Here is a 21,347-nt window from a genome sequence, read left to right as displayed (position 1 = left end):
CTCTTAATGTGTAAATTATTTACATAAACATTTCTGAATTCTCAAAGCCTACCTTACTAATGGTTATGTAAATGTTAGTTGAGGCCAAAAAGTAGCCATCTGGATTATTACTTTCAGAGAGGATTTCCCTTTGCTTTTAGGTTGACTGTAAATTTTATACTTTTCAGTGTTCCTCTGGTAAATTAGTATAAGATGGTTAATAATTATAATCAGTTCTTTCTGGGAAAAAAAAGTCTAGGAACTATCTCTAGGGATTTAGTTATATTAAATACATGAAATTGCTATAATCAATAAGTATTCACATATCATATACAACATTCTTTTGTAATAGGGATTAACTGCATAATATATTTCAATACTTTATCATTTTAAAATTAGAATTCAGAGGGATACTTGTGTGGCTCAGTCAGTTAAGTGTCCACTCTTGATTTTGGCTCAGGTCATGATCTCGTGGTTCATGAGTTTGAGCCCCACTTCGGCCTCTGCACTGACAGCGCGGAATCTGCTTGAGATTCACTCTCTTCCTCTCTCTCTGGCCCTCTCTTCCTCTCTGTCTGTCAAAAATAAATAAACAAAAAAATTAGTATTCTGAGATCATGGGGAATGGCCGTTCATTTGATTAATTTTGCATGTTTGTTTTTAGGTTTGTATTCTAAGGTATTTATTAATCAGTTGATTACCATTTCATAACTCGTAAATTATTCTTGCTGAATGACACTTTCTATTTCCTAGCAACTGGTTCCTCTACCTTTCTCTTTCCTTCTTGCCCAACACTAAAGAATGGCTAACCTTCTAAAATTTTCTTTCCTTTCTTAATGGCATAATATTATCATTTTATGTATTTTTATTATTAGAATCATCAAAATATGTCATCTATTGTGGCTGTTTTAACTTAAATGGATTACGTTGAAAATTTAAGTGATATGGGGTGCCTGGGTGGCTCAGTTGGTTAAACGTCTGACTCTTGATCTCAGCTCAGGTGTTGATCTCAGGGTCATGAGTTCAAGTCCTGCATTGGGCTCTGCACTGGGCATGAAGCCTACTTGAGAAAAAAAGGAAAGAAAATTTAAGTGATGAAAATGCTATAGAGAGTCAGATTTTTTCCCACAGTCTTACTATTTTGAAGGTATCATTGGCCTCAAAATTTTAAGGTCTACTTTTCTATTCTCCATTCCCATGGGAAGATGAAGTGCTAAACCCTGGTTTCAAATTTAAGGAGAATAAACTTCTGGTCTTTGTTTTCTTCCTTTCTCCCATATTTCATTATGTTTTGACTTGGGATAGACTTTAGAGGATAATTTAGGTCAACCTTTTCATTTTATAGATGAGGAAAATAAAACGTGAAGTTAAGTGCCTTGCCTAAGTAAGATCCTGTAGCTAGTGACAGATCGTGGACTCTGGTATCAAACCCTGACCCTCAGCCCCCTTTCCCTCTTTTTCTTTTGTCTTTTTGTGCTTCTGATAGTTGGCACTAATGTTCTCCAGCCACTCTATTTTGGGCCAATACAATGTGCAGTAATGTTAATGCTTCCTTGGCAGTCTTGTCCACACCTCTCCTGAAGATCTATGAAAGTGTGGACTTGGAACCACAATGGTTACCCATATTTTCCCCAATCTGTGGTGTTTTTCCTCTTTAAACAGCATTGCTTTATCCATGCAAAGCAGTGAAGAAAAAGAAGCTGCTCAGGGCTCTGTGGTATGCAGAATAATGCCCCCTCCCCCAAAGGTGTCTACGTCCTAATCCTTGGAACCTCTGAATGTTTGGTTACATGGGAAAGGGGAATTCGGTTTGCTAGTCCGCTGTCCTTAAAATATGGAGATGATCTTTTATTAATTTGGTGGACCCGGTGTAATCACAGGGGTCTCTGCATAAGAAGGAATTGGAAGGGAAATGTCTTAAGATAGCAGCGTGAGGAATAGGCCTGCTGTTGCTAGCTTTGAAGATGGAGGAAGGGGCCACAAATCAAGGAAAGTGGAAAACCTCTATGAGCTAGAAAAGACAAAGAAACAAATTCTCCCATAGAGCCCTCAGAAGAGAGTGCATCCTACAGATGCCTTGATCTTAACCCAGTAAGATCTATGTTAGACTTCTGAATAACAGAAATAGAAGATAATATATTTGTGTTGTTTTAAGCCACTGAGTTTGTGGTAATTTGTTACAGTAGCCATAGATAACTGATACAAGTACTGATATAAGAACTTACACTGCTTCTTAGAAAAAGTCACTTTGGCTCTCCCTCTTCCCAGGTCATCTGATTATTTTATTTCATTAGCTACCTTGGTTTCCCTTACACATCTTGGCTCCATGTTTCTCATCTAGATCCTTGGATCAAACAACTCACTGTAAGACTATTCACTGAATCAGCTATGAATGTCTTTAGGACGCACTTTCTCAGTATTTGGTCATTAGCTTTACAAAACACAGCCAATGTTAAGAGGCTACGTAAAATTGTGAAACTATTTTGTTTGCTGTTTGCTGCTGCTTTTCAGGAATTCAAGGTCAGATAGTGATTCAGAACCCATAACTGTCCTGACCTAATTCCTAAGAAATTATTTTTGTCACCTTGTGATGTTTATGGTTGTAAATGAAGCTGCTTATGGCTTTGCTATTTATGAAACAGACTGAGTGAGATGTATATCTTGTTTCTTACCTGACAGAGGAGGAAAATGCTGGGCCATTGTCTGGTTACCTGTTTTATCAGGCTGACTTGCTCAGTAGACTAAAGTACACGTTTGACAGCCTGACTTGCCAAGATATGGCCAACACATCTATTAACTCCTGTAAAATCCTTGACTTGATGCAGCATCAAGTTTTTTTCTCATTGCTCAATGGCCTGTTAATTGGTGTTGAGGGCTGAACTTTGCGAAAGCCTCAGTGGGATAAGTGAATCCCTTATCCTTTTCAAATTAATGTAATTCTTTATGTGGCTGGGAGTCTTGAATTCAACCAAAGTTTCTGTCTTTTCAGATAATTTTTTAAACATTTTATTTTTAAGTAATCTCCACACCTAACGTGGGGGTTGAACTTACAACCCTGAGATCAAGAGTTGCATGCTCTACCAGCTGAGCCAGCCAGGTGCCTCCTCTTTTCAGGAGATCTGATTCTATGTTAAGGCTACCAGAAAGGCAGAATTCATAATTCTGACTTTCTGCACTTGTTTACTCCATGGCAGGGAAATTGTTTATTGATGAAAAATTTCTTGACCCACTGTGAAATGAGAACCCTACCGTGCCCTCCTTTCTGTACTAACTGATTTTCCAGAGAGAAGAGGATAGTCCATATTTTTGTAGACCCGAGGGACACTGGTCATTGTCATGGGCCATCTAATTCTTTCAGATGGTATGTGGTTGAATCTTGTTTTCTTTTTGAATCCATTATGATAATGTCTGCCTTATAATCATAGTGTTTAGACAATTTACATTTAATTATCAATATAGTTTAAGTCTGCCATCTTGCTCTTTATTTTCTGCATTTCATCTTTGTTCCCCCCCTTTTCTTTCATGTTTTCCTGCTTTCTTTTGGATTAATAGAGTATTTTTTTGTGATTCCATTTATCTGCAGTATTGGCGTATTAGCTATACCTTTTAAATTTTTTAGTAGTTACTCCAAGGTTTACAATATATATCTAATTTTATCAATTTACCTTTAAGTAATGTATCATTTCACACAAGAGCCTTACAACAATATACTTCTGTCTATGCACCTCCCCCGATGCTATTTTTATCATATCTTTTCTTCTACATGTGACAAACCATATACTTTACTAAGTTTGCTTTAAATAGCCAAGTAACTTTTTACCAGCTTTATGGAGATATACTTGACAAATAAAATTAGTATGTTTAAAGTGTACATCATGATGTACAATGATGATGATTTAATATACATGATGATTTAATATACATGCACATTGTGAAAGGATTCCCACAATCAAGTTAATCAGCACATTCATCACCTCACATAGTTACCTTTTTATGTGTGTGTGAGACAACCCTTAAACTTTCTTAGCAAATTTCATTTATATAAAATAGTCATTATACTATACATTTTGCTATATAGGCTATAGGCTACAGTCACCATGCTGTATATAGATACTCAAAACTTATAACTGAAAATTTGTACTCTTCGACCAGTCTCTTCCCATTTTTCCACCTGCAGCCCCCTGCTATCCACCATTCTACAGTTTCTGTGAGTTTGACTTCTTGTTGTTGTTTTTTTTAATGACTCCAGATATAAGGGAGGTCATACAGTATTTGCATTTCTCTGGCTTATTTCACTTAACATAATGTCCTCCCGGTTTGACCATGTTGTTGCAAATGGCAGGATTTCCTTTTTTTTTTTTTTTAAATGGCTCAATAATATTCCATTGTATATACTTATATATACATCTCTTTAAATTTTGCTTGCATAAAGAATTTTGAACACACCCATTTACTGAAAGTATGGGATGGGGTGACACACATAGAGAGCCTGCCACAGGGTGGGAGTATGTGTGAGTGAGGCATGCGAAGTGCTGGGGGTAGGTACATGGGTCAGTTGGAGGAATTGCAGGCAGGGCATCCCCAGCACCTCAGTGGTAGGCTTCCTAATGCAATCTATGAAATGGTTTGTAGGATACACGTCTCTTTGATACATTTTAGCCCTGAGTGCCCAACCTACCCTTCAGTTGTGCAGTTCACCTCAATATTCTGGACGAGATAAGAAAGAAGTGGGTCTTTTTGGCAGATTATAACACAGCTGGGGAAGCTGGATACTCACTTACATGCTCTGTTTCCCTTGTGGGAAAAATTGCAGGTGAGTGGGTCTTATGGTACTGAGCTGTACCATAAGGTATATATGGTACCCTACCTTGGAGGAAGAGTAATGTGGGTAAAGTGAAATTGTTCTTCTTACCCTCTTCAATGAGTCAAATGTCAGAATTTTTAAAAAATTAAAGTATAGATGATGTGTAATTTTATTTTAGGTGTACACCATAGTGATTTGACAATTATGTATGTTATGAAATGTTCACCCCAAAAAGCGTAGTTACCATCTATCACTATACAAAGTTATTATAATATTATTAGCTATGTTCTCTATGCTGTACTTTTCATCCTTGTGACTTATTTATCACCTTACCCCCTCCCCCAGCAACCCTACCCCTCTAGCCCCAGCAATCACTAGTTTGTTCTCTGTATTTATGTCTTTTTTTCTATGTTGTTTGCTTGTTCACTCATTTGTTTTTCAGATTTCACATATAAGTGAAATCACATGGTATTTTTCTTTCTCTGACTTATTTCACTTAGTATAATACCCTTTGGGTCCATCCATGTTGTCACAAAAGGCAAAATTTAAAAAAAAATGATTTAAATTCTAGTTAGTTAACATACAGTGCAATGTTGGTTTCAGGAGTAGAATTCAGTGATTCATCACTTACATACAACACTAAATGCTTGTCATAAGTGCCCTCCTTAATACCCATCACCCATCTATCCCATCCCCTGCCCACCTCCCTCCATCAACCTTCTGTTTGTTCTCTATCATTAAGAGTTTCTTATGGTTTGTTTCCCTCTCTCTCTCTCTCTTTTCTTTCTTTTTCCCCCCTTCCTGTGCTGTGTTCGGCTGAGTTATTTAGCATGCTGGCTCTTTAAGGGCAGAGACTTGGTTTCCTATAGTAGCAGTACAGTTATCCTGAAGTTAAACCTTAATGATTTTTAAAAGCACGTTTTAGGGGGATTTGTCTTCTCAATATGGGTCCCCAGGGTGATGGGTGTCCAGTGTGGGCCCTAATCCCCTGACTCCTCCATGCTTGTGATGTCTGTCTCCTTTGTGAGTAGTTGGGCTAGGGGGTTTGGCTTCCTACCCTTTCTCTGCCCCTCCTACCTTTTTGATGTCACCTTCTCTCTATAACTAGCTGTAGAAGATTCTGCCAGTCTTCAGGTTGTTTTCAGTGTGAGTTGCAATACATGTAGTTGTTGCCTTGGTGTGTTGTGGGAGGAGGTGAGTTCATGATCCTCTTACTCTCCCATCTTCCCTCTCTCCAAGCTAATGTCAGAAGTTTTTGCTCTGATGGTGTGCTGGAACTTCTCTGCTAGACTCCTGGACTTCCTCAAAAGTACTCTTTTATTGGTGATTGTCATAATTGTTCTTTGGTGAAAAGACAGAGAAAACTCCTATTCTATCACCTTGCTGATGTCACTTCAATGTCACTTCAACTTGTAAAGAAATTAAAAATGAGAAAAACCGTCTTTAACATTTAGCCACATATTTGTCATCATAAGCCTCTTTATTATGTTTTTAGTTCTAAATTTCCACTTGATATTTTCCTTTTGCCAGAAAAACTTTAAAATTTCTCATGAGATAAATCAGACAGAGAGAAACAAATACTGTATGATATCACTTAACTGTATAATCTAAAAAGACAAACTCATTAAAACAGAGACTAAAGTAGCATTTACCAGGAAATGGGGGTGCAGCAGAGAAATTGGACAGAAGTTGTTTAGGGGTACAGACTTGCAATGAGAATAAGTCCTAGAGAGCTAATGGACACTGCAGTGAACATAGGTAACAGTATTGATTTATAATCGTGAAACTTGCTAAGGGACAGGAACTTAATTATTCCAACCACTAACAGGAAATAATAATTATGTAATGTGATAGAGATGCTAATTATTGCTATAACAGCAGTTATTACAACATATGAACATATCAAATTAATGTGTGCACCTTAAATTTACACAATGTTATATATCAAACATATTTTAATTAAAAAAGCATTAATTATAATGTAAATCTGCTCTCAGTGAATTCTCTTAGCTGTTATTTGCCTGGAAAAGTATTTATTTTGCCTTCATTAAAAAAATTGTTTTTTTAATGTTTATTTATTTTTGGGAGAGAGAGAGAGAGCGTGAGTTGGGCGGGGGCACAGAGAGAGAGGGAGACACAGAATCTGAAGCAGGCTCCAGGCTCTGAACTATCAGCATAGGGACTGATGTGGGGCTCAAACTGACAAAACCATAAGATCATGACCTGAGCTGAAGTTGGATGCTTAACCAACTGAGCCACCCAGGCGTCCCATTTTGCCTTCATTTTTGAAAAATATTTATGCCAAGTATAGAATTCTAGGTTGACACTTTTTGGGTTTTCTTGTTTTTTTGTTTTTTTGTTTTTAATTCTGGCCCAACATTCTGCCCATTAGGAAGTATTTTCTGAAAAACAGACTGATTTCCAGCCCTGTTAAGACCCTCATCTCTGACCACTAACCCCCAGGAAGATTTTCCACAAACACAAAGACACCAGATTATAGTCAATCTCTGTGCCTTTCAGTAGGGGTCTTAATACATTCGCGTGGAAGAATGGGGAGTTCTTCCTTTGCTAGGCTGTCTTGCATGACAAGTCTGAAGGAAAAGGCATAATGCCTCTCACTCAGATGGCTCTTTCCATGCTTATACCAGTTAGTATTATTCTTTAGTTTCTGTGCCCAAATGGAATTGCTAATTTACACCTTGGTGAAGGAGATCAGGTAGGATGCTATAGTTCAAGCAAAGGTGATGATGAGGTAAATTAAAACCAGGCTGATGGGGTTGACTTAACTAGATAATGATAAAGAACTGAGGAGACTTGGATGTGTAAGGTAAGGGAGAAGTATCAGAGCTTATGACTGTGCCAATCCCAGCTTTCATTTTCTTCTTCTTTTGTGTAATAGAACCCTAGTTTTTAGCTGGACTTATTTTTGCTTAGTGCAAAGAATGCATGTTCAGGTTCTTTTAGTAAGTGGATGTGACCATATCACTAAATTCAGATTAATGAGATGAAAGTAGAAGCATTGTGTGCAACTTCTGGAAAAATCTTAGGATTGAATGAATCCTGCTTCCCCTCTCCTACTGGCTGTTTTGTGCATGTGATACCAGGAGCTCAGGCAGCCATCTTGAAATCCTGGACCTCAAAGTGGAAGGCACACGTTGGGAATGGCACATCATCAAGTGGAAAAGAGTCCAACACTCTGAACTGCTATACACTGAACTGACTACATCAGGGCTTCTTTTTTGTGTGGACAAAAAAAGATTTCTGTCTTATGTAAGCCGTCGGTTTTGTCTGTATATCTGTTTTGTTCTTGTTGTAGATGGTGATCTGCAGCTGCACCTAATCCTGACTAATGAAAACAGGGTGATAGAAGAGCCTAAGTTTTTTTTATCTTGGATGATGGAACAAGTGGTGATGCATTTGGTAAAGAACAAACAAGTTAGGAACTTCTGGACATAGATTTTCCAATAAAACAATCATACACTGACCTGGATAAGTCTTAAATCATGAAAACATTCAACCTGTATTTGAATCTTTTTTTTTTCTTTTATTTTCTTAGGCATAAACACTGATCTCATGCCTTAATTACTTTAGGAATTTGATGACTTTGTCTTAGAACATAGTGGAGTTCTGAAATATTAATGCTGTCTCGGCTTCATTTTCTTGTTAGTGGAGGGGTAGATCTTAATCACATTCTTGAATTATAAAGAAATTTTTAAGTTTGGGGATCCTCAAAAGATAAATTGAAATAAAACATGGAAGAATGCATCATATGTTGGAATTATTTATGAGGTGCTATTTTTACTTTGGAGTAGGTCTTTGCCCTCAATCACTAACTGTTAATCTTTATCACATGTTTTGAACTCTCATGTCAAAATTATTGTTGAGCACATCTAGGGAGAATTAAATGCAGTTTACATTTTTGGCATTATTTATTATCATAAAACCTTTAAATGACAGTAATTTTGGATTGTAGATTTCACTTTGCTTTTTTATTCTTCAAGCTAGTCAAGGAATTTTTAGGATGCAAGTTTATTTTTAATTTATTTTTTCCCTCTGACTTTCTCCCTCAGGACAAATATAGTGGATTTGTGGTGGTAGTTTTAAGCTTACTGCCATCAAGGAAGCATTTAAAATGTCTTTAGGCAAGCTTGTTTTCCCTATCTTCTTGTCTGGTAGTAATAAAAGCTAAGTCTTTTTGTTTTTTTTAATTTTTTAATGTTTATTTATTTTTGAGAGAGACAGAGAGACAGAGCATGAGCTGGGGAGGGGCAGAGAGAGGGTAGACATAGAATCCGAAGCAGGCTCCAGGCTCTGAGCTGTCAGCACAGAGCCCGATGCGGGGCATGAACTCACAAACCATGAGATCATGACCTGAGCCAAAGTCGGATGCTTAACCAACTGAGCCACCCAGGCGCCCCTTAAATGTGTCTCTTTTTATACCTTTGAAAAAATATGTCTTTTTTAGATGCTGGCAAACAAGCTGGAATTTGACCTGTGATATCTTTTATGGGACTGTATATGGGAAAAGGAAACTCGGGGGCAGATTTTGAGTTAGAGCTGATGTAATGCATCCCAGCGAAGCAGTGCTTGGAACTCAGGTAGCTTTAAGCAGGTAAGTTAATAGCAGAGTAAACTTGCCAGAAACAAGCATGTATAAAAGAATAAAAGAAATGGAAACAGTAAGACCATTGATAACAGAATACAGGGAGAAGGCCAAAGGCTCTAAAAGCTGAGACTATTTCATTTTTCTTTTGATGTAACAGTCATTAAAAAATAGTAATAAGGCTCAGACCAGGACCAACATGGAAACTCACTTATATTATATCAGTGTTGTGTTTTTGTTTTTGTTTTTAATACTTGTATTACAGCATAGGGCAGTGTCGCATACACAAGGCCTTTTTTTTTGCGTAAATTGTGTGTTTCATTGAAAACAAAGACAGGCTTGCTTGAAACTGAATTGACAGCTTTGTGGCTGTAAAGATAAATACAGCACTTGTCAGGTAGTGAATTCATGAATAATCAATGAACCAGCAAAGGACAAAAAGTGACATATGGCAGCCTGGTTTGGATTAAGTGTGATTGTCACATTCCCTTCCCCACCTTTTTCCCTTCTCTAATTTATTGAAAGAAACAAAGCCAGACTCATTTAGCCAGAACACGGTACCTCTGAAAAAGTCTACTTAGGCAAAGTGTTAACAAGGAAGTTTATTCATTAAATGTCTCCTCTACTGTTTGATGTTTAAGAGCCTAGCCCAAGTTGTTTGCCTTAATAGAAATTTTCCTGAGAATGAAAATTTGACTTGAAATCTTGAAATCTTAGTCTTTTCTGGTGCCTAATGAAGGGTGAGGTGTTCAGTCCAGTCAGTCAGTTTGCACCTTGAGTTTGCCTGGCTTTCGCCAAAGATCTGATTCTGAAGGATTTCACATTGGAGAGTCTCTAGATAGCCTGATTCTCTAGTTCCCTTGATTCCACTCTCATCTTTCCAAACCCTTTGAAATTGGCAGAGGAATTAGCAGTAAGTTTTGATTAAGTACATGTTAAATAAAGAATTGCTATCTTTTTTGAATGGCTCCTGCCAACTTCCCCACAAAAAAAGCTTCCGAAAACTTATTCTTAGAATTGTAGTTTCCCATATGAATATGAAATATTAAAGAGAGTAATTTTTAGAAATCTGTTAGAGGGTTTCTTATTAAAGGAATCAGCAGAGCAGTACATTAATTATTTTATTCCAGTGAGTACAAGTGAGACACTGAATAACATCTGGCTTTGTTCAAATTCATTGGAAGTTTCCTTGATAAGATTTTTCATGTAAATTCTCTTGCACTGTGTACCAGTAGCCCCTTTTTTCACCTTAACGTATAATCTAACTTTCTCTGCGTGACATTATCCCCCTATAATTCAGAGTAGTGAATGGTCATGAGATGCTCAGCAAGTAATTTGTTAAATCTAGGAATTTGATTAAGTTTGTAATTAATTTACTTTTACAATACAAATTATGGTAGATTAACACTTAATTTTATAATAGTTTTTGACTTGTTTCCTTGATCATGGGGAAGGAGACGGTGTTACTGTGAATGCCCTTGTTTATTCTATAGCCTGGCACGTATATGTGCATCTAAATGTCATGTGGTATGTGTGTTGGGGCAAGAAAAAACCATGAAGAACTACTGTTGTATAGACGGTATCTAAGAAAAACAAAGTGTAATATCTGTTGAAAAATAAACTTGGCTAATGACCTTTAACCTTTAAAATTACCTTCAGCCAAGCAACTCTATCAGTTTATCAGCAGTTTTGAAAATGCCTAATACTTATGCCATGGTTCAGCTATAGAAAGCACAGACTGGGTTGGAATGAGAATGGTCATGGGAAGCCTGCCCTTCAAACTCCTGAAGATAAGCCCTAATACTGAATTGTGTATATTTACTCCCTCTGCGACTAACTCAGTGAATAAAGCCTATTCATCAAGGAAATTTTGTCTTTGACTCAGATCCATTTGTCACAAATCATACACTTCAATTTTAGGATTACGTCAGGCTGAAATTATGAACAAAGCATGCTGCTATGTTCATTCTTTTATAACACAAAGGGTGGCTTATCATCAAATTGCCCATGGTAGTATCACCAGCAGTTTTATATATTTAGGGTAAATTCTGCCAACTCTGCCTGAAAGCTATTGAGCTTTCACTTTTGGAACAAGTAATAAAGAATCTTTGTTGTGTATTGAATGCTTACCATTTGCCAAACATTGTATTATGCTGAACTGGAGACAAGTTAATACACAGTTTCTACTTGCCGGTAAACACAGAGTATTGTTAGGAAGATATAACACACATGAGACAGAAGTTTATCCAGAGCTGAATTTTAAGAATAGTTTTTATTTTTATCAAAGGCCATCTTAGTCATTGGAGGTTTATAGTCTATAAAACAGAAGTGTTAGAACTGCTATTGGGTGAGGGAAGAGGAAGACACATTTAAAAATTCTATTTAAGAAGCCATTATTGAACCCCTTTTTTTGTTTCAGAAACTCTTTGATAGTCACTGCGGTTACAAACCTGATTATGCTCCCAAGATACTCAAAAGTATAGGACACAAGAACAACTGCATTGCCCTTTACAGAATACAAATTGCTTTTGATATTATATTATCTACATTATTCCTTAAAATTTTTTTTAATGTTTACTTATTTTTGAGAGAGTGAGAGAGAGAATGGGATCGGGATGGGGCAGAGAGAGAGGGAGACACAGAATCTGAAGCAAGCTCCAGGCTCTGTCTGAGCTGTCAGCACAGAGCCCAACCTGGGGCCTGAACTCACAAATCATGAGATCATGACCTGAATTGAAGTCCGATGCTTAACTGACTGAGCCACCCAGACATCCTTCTCCATTTTCTTTGTGACAGTACTGTTGACGTTTTACATTTCAAAGGCTGAGACTAAATGGAGAATAGAGGAGGTGGTTAGTCCCACTCCTGTGTTTCTGCAGTATCTTTAGAAAATGCTGAGTCAGATAAGCTATTAATAAACTATGTAGAAAAGCACAAGGGACCTTTAGAATATATCCTGTATTGATCTTTGAGTGACTTTGCTAGGATAAAATGGTGAAGCAAAGCCATTTAGTGATTTGATAATATTGACAAGATGAGATATATACATTTCTTTATTATCATAACAGATACATAATGTGCTTCAGGCATTGTATTCATTGACTGTTCTATTTGGTTTTGTTGTCATTCTTAGTAATCTAAGCATGCTTGATGCAGAAGATTGCAAAGTACAGATAAATATGAAGGTCCAGAAAAAAATTAATTTACTCTGCCTCTCATCACCCAGAAGTAGTCATTGTGAACATTTTGATCTATTTCCTCCAGTTCCTTTTTAATCTTTAAAATATGGGTCCAAATTGTACTATATTTTTATGTAGGGACTTTCACCTCACATTAAAAATAGTTAATATTTCTTGGGCATTAACTATATGTTTGGCACAGAGCTAATATTATGTTTTAAAGATTTTATTTTAAAAATCTGTACCATTAAATACATGCAAAGGAATCTAGGCATCTCATACACATGGGTTATGGATTTCTGTGAATGGATCACCTAATGTAAGAACAATGTGAGAATGTAGAATAATATTGAAGGGTGGCAGAATATGCTACCTAAACATATGCCACTTTGGCATAAGGATTATTTTTAGCTAGAGGCACGTGAAAAACAGCAGGTGCAGAGAAGAATGCTCTGATCACCCATGTGAAAGATGCTCTCCCTATACAGGGAAGAAACATGCTTATCACTGGAGTAAGGAGTTGAGACTGGGTATTCTGTACAAACAGACCTTGTTAAAATAACAGTTTTCATTTAGGTTTGCCATATATTCTAGTTGTCTTTCCAAAATCATCTCTTCTTGTTCAACCTAATATCGAAGAACTTGGATTTTGCCGGTTCTTTAGGTCTTCATTTTCTTGTGGGAACTTCCAAGTGTATGTAAAAATAAAATTTGTGTGCCTTTCCCCTGTTAATCTGTTTTAAGTCAATTTAATTCTCAGGCCCAGCTGGAGACTGTAAGATGGTAGAGGTAAAATTTTACCCACCCTACATTGTTTGTCCACATGTATGTTTTTTCCCATTCCATTCTCTAACCTCCCCATCAGAAATACTACTGTCCTCAATTTTACCATTTTCTTGCCTTTTAAAATTTTATTATTTTACCTTATTTTTAAAAATTTAATTTAATTTTTTAGCATTTGTTTTTTTATTGAAGAATAATTGACATACAATATTGTACTGGTTCAGGTGAATAACCTAATGATTAAATATTTACATACATTACAAAATGGTCACCACATGTCTAGTTACCATCTGTCACTATACAAAGTTCTTATAATATTATTAACTATATTCCTTATTTATACATTACATCCTGTGTTTTATTTATTGTAGAACTGGAATACTGTACCTCTTAATCACCTGTTTTGTCTGTCAAACTCCCCTCCCCAGCAACCATCATTTTGTTCTCTGTAACTATGAATCTGTTTCTCTTTTGGTTGCCCATTTGTTTTTTTTTTTTTTTTTTAACAATGTTTTATTTTTTTAAATGTTTATTTTGAGAGAGAGAGAGAGAGGTAGAGAGAGAGAGAGAGAGAGAGAGAGAGCAAGCAGGGGAGGGGCAGAGAGAAAGAGGGAGACAGAGAATCCCAAGCAGGTTCCATGCTGTCAGTGCAGAGCCTGACACAGCGTCCGATCCCACAACCGTGAGATCATGACCTGAGCCGAGATCAAGAGTTGGAGGCTTAACCGACTGAGCCACCCAGACACCCCCATTTGTTTCGTTTTTTTTTTAGATTCTATGTATAAGTGAAATCATACAGCCTTTTTTTTCTCTGACTTATTTCACTTAACATAACACCCTCTAGGTCCATCCATATTGTTGTGAATGGCATGGTTTCATTCCTTTTTATGGCTGAGTAATACTCCATGTGTATATATACCACATCATCTTTACCCATTTATCTCTCAGTGTACACCTAGGTTGCTTCCATACCTTGCCTATTGTAAATAATGCTACAATGAACATAGGACTGCTTATGTCTTGTTGCATTGGTGTTTTCATTTTCTTTGGAAAAAGATGCAGAAGAGAAATTGCTGAATTGTATGGTATGTCTATTTTTAATTTTTTGAGAAACCTATACTGTTTTCCATAGTGGCTGCACCAATTTACATTCTCACCAACAGTGCATGAGTGTCCCTTTTCTCTACATTCTTGCCAGCACTTGTTATTTTGTGTGTTTGTTGATGACAGCCATCTTGACAGGTATGAGGTGATATCTTACTGAGGTTTGGATTTGCATGTCTCTGATGATTAGTGATATTGGGTATCGTTCTTTGTGTCTGTTGGCCATCTTTATTTCTTCTTCTGGAAAAATGTCTATTCGGGTCCACTGCCAATTTTTTAATTGGATTGTTTTTTTTTTTTTTTATATTGGGATGAATGAGTTTTTAATATATTTTGGTTATTAATCCCTTACCAAATATATCATTTGCAAATAGGTTGCCCTTTCATTGTGTTGATTGTTTACTTGCTGTACAAAAACCTTTTTAGTTTAATGTAGTCCCTTTTGTCATTCTTTCCTGAGGAGACATATCTCAAAAATTGTTGCTAATATCAATGTCAAAGAGCTAACTGCCTATAATTTCTTTTAGGAGTTTTATAGAATCAGATCTTTAATCCATTTGGGGTTTATTTTTGTCTATGGTATAACAGAGTGGTCCAATTTCATTCTTTTCCATATAACAGTCCAATTTTTCCAACACCATTTATTAAAGAGACTTTATTGTATATTCTTGTGTCCTTTTATAAATTGACCATATATGTGTGGGTTTATTCCTGAATTATCTATTCACTTCCATTGATCCATTTGTCTGTTTTGTGCTTGTATCATACTGTTTTGATTACTATAATTTTGTAGTAGTAGAGTTTGTAGTAGAGTTTGAAACTAGGAAGTGTGGATACATCTAGCTGTGTTCTTTCTTAAGATTGCTTTGGCTATTTGGGATATTTTCTGGTTCCATAGAAATTTTAGGATGGTCTTTTCTAGGTCTGTGAAAAATGCCATTGCTATTTTGATAGGGATTTAACTGAATCTGTACATTGCTTTGGGTAGTATGTCCATTTTAACAACATTAATTTTTCCAATCCATGTGCATGGTATATCTTTCCATTTGTTTGTTTTGGCTTCCCCTTTATCATCAGTGTCTTATAGTTTTCAGAGTACAGGTCTTTCACTTTGTTGGTTAAATTTATTCCTAGGTATTTTATCCTTTCAGATACACTTATAAATAGGACTTTCTTAATTTCTCTTTCTGATTGTTATTAGTAACGAACTATAGAAATGATCCCTGAAAGTATAGTCTTTCTGATTGTTATTAGTGTAAAGAAATACAACAGATTGATTTTGTATTCTGCAACTTTACTGAATTTATTTATTTTCACAGTTTGTTGATGGGGGTTTTAGGGTTTTCTATATGTAGTGTCATGTCATCTGCAAATAGTGACAGTTGTACTTCTTCCTTTTGAATGAGGATCCATTTATTTATTTATTTACTAAGCCTAATTGCTGTGTCCAGGGCTACCAGTCCTATGTTGAATAAAAGTGGTGAGGGTGAGCATCGTTGTGTTGTTCCTCATCTTACAGGAAAAGCTTTCAGTTGTTCACAAGGAGTATGATGTTAGCTGTGTGTTTGTCATATTTTGCCTTTATTATGTCGAGGCGTATTTCTTCTATACCCACTTTGTTGAGAGTTTTTATCCTAAATGGATGTTGAGTTTTATCAAATGCTATTTTGTCTGCAACTATTGAGATGATTATATGGTTTTTGTCTCTCATTTTGTTAATGTGGTAAATCACATTGATTTGTGGCTATTGAACTCTCCTTGCATCCCTGGAATAAATCTCACTTGATGATGGTTTATAGTCCTTTCAATGTCTCTGTCTCAAAAAAAAAAAAAAAAAAAAAAAAGTCTTTCTTGGTTTGCCTCTCTCCTTTTTCCTTTTTCCACTATGATTGTTTGTTTTGTTTCTTAAATTCCACATGAGTGAAATCACATGGTATTTGTCTTTCTCTGACTTAGCATAATATTCTCTAGCTCCATCCACGTCATTGCAGATGGCAAGAGTTCATTCTTTTTTATGGCTGAGTAACATTCCATTATATATATGTGTGTATGTATTAATATATATACACACACATACACAGCACATCTTCTTTATCCATTCATCAGTCAGTGGGCATTTGGGCACTTCCATAATTTAGCTATTGCTGATAATGCTGCTATAAACATCAGGGTGCATGTATCCCTTCTAATGAGTATTTTTGTATCCTTTGGGTAAATACCTAACAGTGCAATTGCTGGATCATAGGGTAGTTCTATTTTTGCCTTTTTCAGGAACCTCCATATTATTTACCAGAGTGGTTGTACCAGTTTGCATTCCCACCAGTGGTATAAGAGGGTTCCCCTTTCTTCACACCCTTGCCGATACCTGTTTCCTTTGTTGTTAATTTTAGCCATTCTGACAGGTGTGAGGTGGTATCTCATCATGGTTTTGATTTCTATTTCCCTGATGATGAATGATTAAGAGTACTTTTTTAACATAAAAAACTATTCCCTTGTCTTCAAATATGGTTACATTCTGAGGTACTGGGCATTAGGGTTTCAACATATGAGTGGATGGCAGGGCACACAATTCAGCCCATAAAACAGAATGAGGGGCAATATAGAAGAGATAGAGGGTATAAATTTCAACGGTTTTTTTTTTTTTTTTATTTATTTATGGGACAGACAGAGACAGAGCATGAACGGGGGAGGGGCAGAGAGAGAGGGAGACACAGAATCGGAAACAGGCTCCAGGCTCTGAGCCATCAGCCCAGAGCCCGACGCGGGGCTCGAACTCCCGGACCGCGAGATCGTGACCTGGCTGAAGTCGGACGCTTAACCGACTGCGCCACCCAGGAGCCCCGAGGGTATAAATTTCAATAAGGAACTTAAGAGGACTGGCCAGAGAGGTAAAAGGAAAACAGGTAGAGAGTTGAGTGAACATGATAGGAGAGTTTCAGGGAGGGAACATTCAGCCACGAGCCTCCCAGATTCTACTTCTAATCACTGATGCCAAATTGTTTTATTTTCCTATATACTTTCTTTTTCTAAGATGGAGGGTTTTAATAGAAATGCTGAAGTAAACGTTTAATAGGGTTTTCCTTACTCATATTCCCTTGCAAAATGGTTATGAATCAGAGTCCTTTATCTAAAGTTTTTGATGCCAGAAAATACTGAATATCTTTTTGCTGTGTTTTCAAATCTGCAAGAGAATGGCCTTGAAACGTTTTTTATTCAAATGTATGAGACATCATGAGTAATCAGATTTAGCAATCAAAGTTTACTATTTTAAGCTTTCTACCACAACTCTATCATTTCTAAAGTCTAAGTGCATGGTAATTTTGAATGCTGGTAATACTTGTAAGGAGGCTTAAGGATAATAATGATAAATCCTGTGAAATCACTCTGCCTTGCCCTTCACCATCCCTCCAGTATCCTGTTAGTTCTGCTTCCTACTTCATATGTTTTCACTTTTTTGCATCTTTGCTGCTACCAGCTAGTCCAAGCTGCTATTATTTCCTACTGCAGGAGCTTTTTAATTGGTTTTCATGCTTCCATCCTGCCCCTTCTAGAGAAATCTTTAAAAAAAGAAAAGGCAAACCAGACTATATCATCCCATTTGAAGTCTCCAGCAGCATCTCATTACACTTGGAATAAAATCCAAACTGTCTGTGATACCCGAAAAAGGTCTACATGATGAAGACCATGCCCTCCTGCCGGCCCTCAGTTAACATGCTAGCCTGCCTTCTGGTTCTTGAACATATCAAGTTGGCGGCTGCCTGGAGGCCTTAGCCTGCTCTACTTGCCCCTCTTCTGGGTTTCAAATTACTCCTTCAATCTCAACTCAAATGTTGCCTTGGTAGAGAGGCACAGTTTCACCCCACAGTTTAAACTGCTCTTTCTTCCTTTTATACTCTAGCATGAGTTAACCTTAAAAGAAAACTGCCAGTTATTTCCCAGCAAAAGATGTTTTTTTTGGGGGGGGGGGCGAAGAGCGAAGAATTGCAATCTGGGTCAAGTAAGCTATGTCAGAACCATAGGGAAGTTAGGAGAACAAAGGAGAGGCACACTCTTTTATAGAGGAAAACGGGGACTTGGGGAGGCTGTTATAAACATATAGCCCATTGCAGTAAACTAAGAGTTGGAAGTATAGTGGCTCCTCATTGGCTGAGTGGTGATTGTCTCTCATTGGCTGATCTGTTGCTGGGTGGTGGTGCATAGGCGTGAGGAAAAGCTTTGTTCCACCTGCTGGGATGGGAAAGTAGAATCCACCTGCTGGGATGGGAAAGTAGAATCCACCTGCTGGGATGGGAAAGTAGAATCCACCTGCAAGGTCCCTCTCTTCCTGTTGGATTTGCATTTGAGGATGGGTGGTAGGGCATAAGAGCTCCCCTGCCAACCCCCCCCCCCCACTCCATTTTAGTGTGGTTTCCTTTTCTTGATTTTCACACATGTCACATGCATATATTTGTTTGTTTAGGTTGGTAGGTGGGCTACCAAACTGTTTTTTCAAAGTGGATGTACCATTTTGCATTCCCACCATCAGTGTTTGCTCCACATCCAATATTTGGTGTTAGTGTTTTGGCTTTTAGTAGTTCTGATAGATGTGTCATGGTATCTCTTTGTATTAATTGTAGTTCCCTGATGACAGATGACATTGAGTATCTTTGCATATGATTATATGTCATCTGTGTATCTTCTTTGGTGAGACATTTGTTCATTTTTTTTTCCTATTTTTTAATTAGGTTTATTTTTCTGTTGTTGATTTTTAGGAGTTCTTTGTATATTTTGGTAACAGTCCTTTATCAAATACGTCTTTTGCAAATATTTTCTCCCATTTTGTAGTTTATCTTCTCATTCTCTTGAAACTCTATTTTTTCCAAAGTATTTATCACTAACTAAACTAATCTTATTATTGTTTATCTCCTCCCACTACAATGTAAGGTCCACAAACCACATGTCTATTTTGTTCTCTGCTGTATCTCCAGTGCATAGATGGTGCCTGGTATTTTGAGTGCAGTTGGAAAATATTTGTTGATTGAATTAATGGATAACAACTGTTAACATTTTCAGTTTGTTTTATTCTTAATGAAAATGGCATTAAGCTGATTTTAATTTCTTCCATCTTATTTGAAACTCAATTTCAAATTTTGTCATTTTAATCTTCAAAATTAAGGATAATAGCTGCTTGCAGTAGTGGAAGGTCAATTTCCATCGTTGTGTATATGAATTGACTTAAGATACATAACTGCTGATCTGTACTTGCTTTGTCTTCTCAAAAATTGTACAGATTTATTCTCCAGGAGGTAGTCACAGGACTGGGCAATGGGAACAGTAGAATGTTTATGTCAGTCCCACGAAACCTTATGCTAGACACTGGAAAATCTTAGTATGTTCAAATGTGTATTCACAGATATGTGCGCGCGCACACACACACACACACACACACACACACTGAACCTTGCAAGGTAAAAAAGTTATTCAGATTCTTGGTTCTTGATTGCTTTTTTTGTTCATTGGATTTGTTAAAAATAGAAAATGACATGTTGGTTTCCTGCTGTAGTTTTTTCATTTATTCTTTTATTTTTACTAGTTTTTGGCTTTATATATTTTACTGTTATGTTGTTTGCTACTACTGATCATAGGTATTATATTTTTGTCTATTTTTGACTCCATTAAAGGCTTTTTGCCTTGAATTCTACTCTGAATATTTCCACTCTGCTTTGTTTTTGTTTGAATATAAGTCTTCTTTTTTTAAGCCTTTCATTGCTTTTTTAAATTGTTGTTCTTAGAAATAATGTATATTTTACAGGGCACCTTGGTGGCTCAGTCAATTAAGTGTCTGACTCTTGATTTTGGCTCAGGTCATAATCTCACAGTTGATGAATTGGAGCCCCATGTCAGGCTCTGTCCTGACATTGTGGAGCCTGCTTGGGATTCTCTCTCTCTCTCTCTCTCTCTCTCTCTCTCTCTCCTTTTACCCTGCTCTTGCTCTCTCTCTCAAAATAAATAAATAAACTTAAAAAAAATTAACATATGTTTTACAGAGTTTTTAAAATCTTTTCAGAAAAGCTTTTAAAAGATATTTTGGTTATCTATTGCTGCATAACAAACCATCTCAAAACTTTGCAGCTTCACACTAGAACAATTTATTATCTGTTGTGATTCATGGATGGAACAGGTGGATGGTCCTTCTGCTCCATAGATAGTCTGCTGGTACTATAGTCATCTGGTGGCTCATGAATGTCCATGGTTGCTCATTCACATAGCTAGTGTGTTGGTAGGGAGGGCTTGTTTCCTGCAGAAAGAACATGTGAACTTTTGGAGTGGATTTTGGACAGCACATATTACCTGTATGGGAAGTTGATTGTTAGGAAACCCATAACATGGGTTTTGTTACTTGATGGAAAAATCGTGGCCTCTGGGATCAGACAGATATATGTGATAGCTCTGTTGTGGAATAGCTATGTAACCATGAACAACTTTTAGAACCTTTCTTAAGACTTCTTTCCTAGCTCAAAAAAGGCAAAAATATTTTACCGTTTGTAGATATTATAAGAAATAGTAGTAGTGCATATAAAATATCCTGCTTTATGCCTGGCCCATAGTAGTCACTCAGATGTGGGACAAGCCAGACCAGCCATACGTCATCCAGAGGAAATTGAGTGGGTAGATTATTCCTGGACTGGGTCTCCCTGAGCAAAGCCCAGAGTTAAAGAAGAACCATGGAATATTAATAGTCTTGCTGGGAAGCTCACATGGTCCTGAGTTCATGTACAGGCTGGCCCTGCTCCAACTTCAGCTGCCTATTATGCCCACTCTTAATGTATTAAGGCAAATTATGGTTTTAACAATTTGGGGATGGTAGTGTTGAGAAAAGAATCACTTTACTAAAGAGACCCAGCTTGTAAGACAT

General features: G+C 36.9%; 1 pseudogene; it reads right to left on the bottom strand.

Annotated features, from left to right (window-relative positions):
* Positions 1–15,594: 15,594 nt before the first annotated feature.
* LOC112867122 (small nucleolar RNA U3) lies at positions 15,595–15,691 on the bottom strand (annotated as a pseudogene).
* Between the last annotated feature and the right edge of the window lie 5,656 nt (positions 15,692–21,347).

The sequence above is a fragment of the Puma concolor genome, chromosome A2 (genome assembly GCF_028749965.1).
Source record: "Puma concolor isolate L17-30 chromosome A2, mPumCon1.1.hap2, whole genome shotgun sequence".
In the NCBI taxonomy this organism is placed as follows: Eukaryota; Metazoa; Chordata; class Mammalia; order Carnivora; family Felidae; genus Puma; species Puma concolor.
This window is presented reverse-complemented; position numbering and strand designations above follow the sequence as displayed.